The 7,164-nt window shown below is 51.8% G+C and overlaps 1 pseudogene; it reads left to right on the plus strand.

Annotated features, from left to right (window-relative positions):
* Window positions 1-4,821: 4,821 nt before the first annotated feature.
* On the plus strand, window positions 4,822-5,403 carry LOC141042833 (uncharacterized; annotated as a pseudogene).
* The last annotated feature ends 1,761 nt before the right edge of the window (window positions 5,404-7,164 follow it).

Here is a 7,164-nt window from a genome sequence, read left to right on the forward strand (position 1 = left end):
GCAGGCTGAAGAGGCCGGTGTCATTGTTGAACAACTTCTAGGCATCGAGGAATTCCAAACGTTTACAGAGGAGGAACTAAAATGGAAATATGTCCGCGGCCAACCTCTGGTCAAGCCTGAGGAGATTCCGCTTCTATCAACAAGAATGTGTCAATTGCATGAATGGTACCTGAGAGAAGTAAATACCAATCGAGAGTCCCTCATGGTGAAAGTCAAGGCAAAGCATTAGTTCCATGAAAAAGATTTGTGGGTTGAGTTTCAAGAAATGTTTCAGTTATTCAATCAAGACGCACTCGACAAATCTATCGTCAGTTGCTATTGTGTATAAGTGATTTCTTTCTGTAATTTAAGTCTATAGCTATCTGTAGTGCTCGTTCATTACCTGTAATTATCCTTACTATATTCTTTTCTTTGGTATTATGCAGAATGAGGATGTATGAAATGAAAAGAGTTGGACGCTATGGCATTGGGTTCATTGACCCAAATACCATTAATCAAGAGACATGGTCACGTAAATATGATCCACAATACACAGAGAGAAGCTTGCTAGAGTTCTTGAAGCGACTAAATACCCAACCAGAAATACTACTTTCTTACAACTTCAGGTGAGTGTTACTGTCTTGTACTACAAATACTGTTTTTGCTTACTAGATGTGAATAAGTGTAGTTGATGAGTTATGCACATGCCTGCTTAATTATACAAACGTGTGCGCATGCAGTTTCCATATTATTTTGTTAATCATTGACGTTGATGAGGGAAAATTTCAAGTACTGGACTCACTATATAAAGGTACTAATGAATACTCAATCGTGAAGGGGATGGTCGACAGGTAATTTCAATCATTATCGCATTATGTTGGCCTCTTTAGTTCATTTCCTGATATCAACTAATTAATAACTCCTTTATTCATTTTCTTTACCGGTGGGCGGAGCTTGGGAAAAGTTCATCAAACAGGTTGAAGGCCCATGGAAACAAAAGCTGAAATGGGTGCGACCCAAGGTAATTAATCAAGTAGTACTAGCTAGCTACCATCTCTTTAACTCTAGTTTTGATACCATTATCATGCTTGATTAATTATTATCTAATTGGATTCTATTCTCGTAAAGACCATGAGGCAGGCGTCGGGGAATAATGTATGTGCATACTACATTTGCAAGAACATACGCATGATGGCGTCCGAAAAGAGCAAAGATGGTAGATCACTTTGGGTACGTTTGCTACAATATTATTCATAATTTTTACATCATTATCTAATATATACACACACAACTAATACATTCATATTGATCTCCTTTTTAAAGATGATGGAGATGCGGGATAAGCTCCTACCAAAGGATCGCGTATGAGCAATTCAAGAGGAAATAGCGGGATTTTTGCTCGACCAGGTCATAGATCCCAAAGGAGAATACCATTACAAGCTGTAATGCCTCCATGTAATGATCTGCAAATTGTAGGAGAAATTGTATATACCAAATTGTATATATATATGTGTGTGTGTGTGTGTGTGTGTGTGTGTGTGTGTGTGTGTGAATGGTCATGCGAGAAATTAGATTATATATATATGATCGGTTCTACGAAAATTCTATTTATATATATGCATAACGTGTACAATATGTAGTAGGGTAAAATATGTTTGAAATGAAATTTTTTAATAAAAACACAAAATTAAAAGGAAAAATAAACCATAAACTCCTAAACCTTTTAGTCCCGGTTGGTATAAGGCCCCCAGCCCCCGGCACGGGTTCGTGCCACGTGATGGGCCTTTGGTCCCGGTTCGTGACGATTTAGTCCCCACCCTTTAGTGCCGGTTGCAGAACCGGCATTAAAGGTCCTGACGAACCAGGACTAAATCCCGATTTTGCACTAGTGCCTCGAGGAGGTAGTCAGGGTGATCCATCTCCCAATCTACTAACACCAACGCTTTGTCAATCTTTGTCAGTGTAGGTATCTCGCGTTCATTGCACCAGGTGAATTTGCAGCCATGAAGAAACAACTCTTTGATACCGTATTAGTTAAAGAACGATAATACTACATCAACGGAAGACAACAGACTTTTACGGGCTCCCTTCACACTAAATTAACTCCTCCCCTGACTTTCAGGGGAGTGGGCCCCTCCACCCTCCCTAATCCAATCAGAAAGGTCCAACTAACAGCAATCTGTAAACTCTATAAAACATACCCCGTGAACCTAGCATCATCCTTCTATCAATGTTGGAGTCATTCTTGTTAACATCCCCTATAACAAGCGAAGGACATGGACAGAGTAATCTCCGATTGGAGAGATCGATCAGAAAGTCGATCTTGTTAGTGTCTTCTTGTGGCTCGTAGACGACGGATAACCACCATGGTGTGTCATCCAAAGGGGAGAAGTAGGCGGTTAAGAAGCTACTGTCGAGTATTCCATTAGAGACGTTAGCAACCACCATCATCCAAACCAGGAGAATGCCTCCATGCATTCCCTTAGCAGGCAGGTAGAAGAAGCCATCATAGGAAGGGCCTAGGCATTGTATTACCACAAAAGTATCAATTACATCAAACTTAGTTTCCTCAATACACATGATCGTCGGGTGGGCAGAATCAGCGAACTCCCTCAACGCCCTTCATTTGCTGGACTGTTTAAGCCCCTGACATTCTAGTAAATCAGCTCCAAATTTGTGTGCGACATGGGGATAACAGAGATACTCCCAGTCGTAGTCCCTAGGCCTAAGAAGCCACTGCCCGGACTTCCTCGCTCCCGAGATTGCTGGGCATTGATTTCCCAAAGATAGCGGCCATGGTCCAAACGCGAGGCACTTTCAGAGGGGAGTCAAAGAGTTCACGCAGCTGGGACATTCCATCGTTGTGATGGAGAGATCCTCTTCAGAAATACCTACGACCTATGAGATGAATGGAATTCTAAATCTAGGGATGAGCTTTTACGAGGAAGGGGGAACAATTCAGTTTTCATCTCAAACATATATCAGGCCTGAGTGGCATCTGACGTGCGGGGCCTACTTCCAGATGTGGCAGATTTTCCTTAGAGCCGAGCTACTCTGGTCAAAAGTGCAAAATTAACCTAGACCACCATTCGATGTTTAGTGCATGGATTGAACGTAGTACATCAGTTGTGCAAATTGCAAATGATGATACGATGCTCAGCCCAAATTGCAATTTACGCTAGATCGGGACCTACAAGTTAATCTAACCTATAACACTATTTTACACGCATGTATATATTTCCGAACCATTTTTAAAAGGGGAATATATTAATATCGTGAAAATATCAATTACATCGAGCCCCTGCACCAACAAAAAGTCACAAAGACACCCAAGATACACACAGCCCGAAAAGAAAACAAAAAAGAAAGGGAAAAATGGCCTTGCCAGAGTGATCAACTCCTCTCAGCAGCAGCACACAAACCACCACCAAAGACAGCATCCAAAAAACATAAAAGGTCTCCAAAAGCGACGCCTTTAAGAAGAAAACAGTGCAGAAGCGTCGTCATCGCCCTATCCAGGATCATGGGTTTTCACCCTAGAGAAAGATCAAGCTCTCAAAACAATACCTTCAACAAGGCAATTGTCACGCACAACAAATGAAGGCCTGACCTTAGGTTTTCACCCTGAAAATTATGACTCGGCACCCGAGGAGCACCACCAAAAATGAAATCCTACTGTGTTGCCGCCCCAAGTTGACACTGCTACTACTAAAAGTTACGAACACCTGGCTGACTCCATCGCCTTCAAGGCCCCCTTCGCCTTACTGATCCTCTGATCTTAGCCATCAAGACTTTCTCCGCCACTGTCTGTGCCATGAAAATCGAGATGCCGACATGTCCCATGGTGTCAACAAACAACAGAGCTTCGTGTCGCGCCCTCCTGGAGCCACGCAGCCTGATATGGACGCGCATGACCGGATACTATCGGATCCAGATAACCTTGGGCAAGGTCTCCGGCGGTATTTCCTGTTAGGCAATAAGTCGCGGCGAGGTGTCGAACGAGCCGGGCGCGTGTATGGGCGCGCGCCGGGCACGTTGGACGCGTCGGGTCCGCGATGTAGGTGTGCGTGCGTGCGTGTAGGAGATGCATGGGCGTGTCCATGCAGGTGTGGCATGTGTGTGTGTGTGATCGTTGGCGCAACGGGCGTGGGTGTAGAGCACGTCAGGGCGCGGGACCTGGTCGAGCGGATCGCGTGCGTGCGCGGCGGGAGCGCGGGCCGGGAGCGCAGGGACGTGGGGAGTGCGCGGAGGGGGGTGCGTCGGGGCGCGGTGTGGTGCACCGATGGACGCGGGTATAAAACCCTCCCGCCCGTGTGTTTGTTGTTGACGGAGGTGACGAGTACGAGCTCGGGAACAGGCGTTGTTGTGCCGGGAAAATCCTCACCGTGTCCACTGTGTGCTCCTTCTTCCTCCTTCCACCTTGTCGTCGCTGGTTCGAGCCACGGCCGGAGAGAGAGAGAGATCAGTGCGAGGGAGGAGAGGGCTAGAGCTAGGGCTAGTCGGAACCTACAATTGGCATCAGAGCCACGTGGTGATCAGGGCGGGCCGGCGATGTCGATCGTCCCGTACGCCGGCGGATCGGGCGGCGCGGTGGCGCATCAAGCGCCTCTGCTCACGGGGGACAACTACACTACCTGGGCCATCAAGGTGGAGGCGGACCTTGATGCCGCAGGGCTCTGGGAGGCGGTGGTGCTGCCGGAGGACGCGGCGTCGGCGGTGATCGCCAAGAAAGATAAGCCGGCGAGGGCTTATCTGCTCCGGGCGCTCGCCGACGACCTTCTGATGCAGGTGGCTGCGAAGAAGACGGCGGTGGAGATATGGGCCAGCCTCAAGGCACGCTTCGTCGGTGCGGACCGCGTGCGCGCGGCGCGGCTCGGCACGCTCCGGGGGGAGTTCGAGCTCCTGCGCATGGCGAGCGACGAGTCGCTGGACGCGTTCGCGGGGAAGATCAGCGGCATGGCGGCGCGCTATGCCGGGCTGGGGTCGACGCTGGAGCACTCGACGATGGTGAAGAAGCTCCTGGACTCGGTCCCGGATCGTCTGTACGCCGCCATCGCCGGAATGGAGCAGTTTTGCGACCTGAACACGCTGCTCTTCGAGGACGCGCTCGGGCGCCTAAAGGCATTCGACGAACGACTGCGTCGGCGCGCGCAGGCCGGCGGCGAGCGCACGGACGGGTAGCTGTTGTACACCGCGGCACAATGGCGGGTGCATGCGCGGCGTCGGGGCGGTGTGCACGGAGAGGACGACGACGACGGGGCGCGCAGTGAGGCATCGGATTTCGGTGGGAACCGGCGCGGCCGCTGCTACAAGTGCGGTGAACGCGGGCATTTCAAGCGCGAGTGCCCGCAGTGGAAGAAGGCGCCGGCGGCGGAGCGTGCGCTGCTGGTCGACGGCGACGTCGAGGACGCCGGTCTGCTCTGAGCCGCGACTAAGGGCGCGAATGTTAGGCAATAAGTCGCGGCGAGGTGTCGAACGAGCCGGGCGCGTGTATGGGCGCGCGCCGGGCACGTTGGACGCGTCGGGTCCGCGACGTAGGTGTGCGTGCGTGCGTGTAGGAGATGCATGGGCGTGTCCATGCAGGTGTGGCATGTGTGTGTGTGTGTGATCGTTGGCGCAACGGGCGCGGGTGTAGACCACGTCAGGGCGCTGGACCTGGTCGCGCGGATCGCGTGCGTGCACGGCGGGAGCGCTGGGACGTGGGGAGTGCGCGGAGGGGGGTGCGTCGGGTCACGGTGTGGTGCGCCGATGGACGCGGGTATAAAACCCTCCCACCCGTGTGTTTGTTGTTGACGGAGGTGACGAGTACGAGCTCGGGAACAGGCGTTGTTGCGCCGGGAAAATCCTCACTGTTGAGGATATAACCATTAGAGTCACCCGCCCAGGAGGGGCCGGGTTACGTTATAATGGTCATCACGCGAAGCCCGGTACCAAGCTTGAAGACAGCGGGCCAATAATGGGCTTAAGACCCGGAGATGGTTTAAGGCCCGTAGTTATAAACCGCCGTTATGGCAAGACTTGTAGTGTAAGGCAAGAATAGTTGAGAGTCCGAGCCGGACACTCTTATGAGCCGGCCGGGACTCTGAGAGCCGCTGGGCGTCAACCTCTCTATATAAAGGGACGACCCGGCGGCGGTTCAGGGACAAGAAAGATAAGATCGATAACCAGGCAGGGCGGTTTAGCTCCTGGTCGTCGAAAACCTAAGCAATACAACCTCAACTGGACGTAGGCTTTTACCTTCACCGTAAGGGGCCGAACCAGTATAACCCTCGTGTTCCTTGTCCCGTTTAACCCCTTCAAGCTTCCTAGTTGCGATGGCTCCACGACTAAGTCCTAGCACGAGGACATCTGCCGTGACAATTCCACGACAGTTGGCGCCCACCGTGGGGCCAGCGCACGGGGGATTTGAGTTCTTGAAGGGCAGCTTCGAAGGGCTCAAGGGATACGCTGTGGGCCGGATGACCAAGAGTCGTCGCGGCAAGCTCTACATCGACGATGCAACCTGGGGCCCCGACGCCGGCTCAATCGAGTACGGGTACCGGGTCCCCTTCGGCGGAATCCACGTCTTCATTGGCAAGATTGGTGAGCCGGGCCCTGAGCCGGATCTCTGCACCGATATCATCGAGACGGCTCAGCGTGCACGATCCGCCCGGGCTCCACCTGCCTTGAAGCATGCTTTCGTGGGATGTGTCCATGGAGGACTCTCTGAAGGATCTGGATCTGGTGATGAGACGGCCGCCGGCTCTGACGGCGAGTCGGCTACGGATGAGTCAAATTCGTTATATCAACTTCAGGATGGCAGGCTCAGGGGCTGTTCCGATGGCGACAGCATTCCGGACCCCTTTGAGCCGCCGAGCCGGGTTGGAATCTTCATGGCCGGCGCACAACCTGTTCCAAACCCCGCCCCCGGGTCAGGTAACCCTGTGCCCTCGCCGGCTCAGGTGCTGATGGATCTTACAGACAAGATGACGGTCCTGTTGACCGCTACGGTCGCCCCGGCGGATCAAGTTCAGCATGACGCGGAGGTGGCACAGTTAAAGTTGGACCTAGCAAAATCCAAGGAGGATCTGGCGGCGGAAGGGATCAGGATGGCTGCAGAGAGGGCGGCTCTCGACGCCCAGACTCAGCTGATTCAGGCACAATCTTTCCGGCTCACGATGGATCAAAACGCGTCCAATGAGGTCA

This window comes from Aegilops tauschii, chromosome 1, assembly GCF_002575655.3.
Source record: "Aegilops tauschii subsp. strangulata cultivar AL8/78 chromosome 1, Aet v6.0, whole genome shotgun sequence".
Taxonomy (NCBI): Eukaryota; Viridiplantae; Streptophyta; class Magnoliopsida; order Poales; family Poaceae; genus Aegilops; species Aegilops tauschii.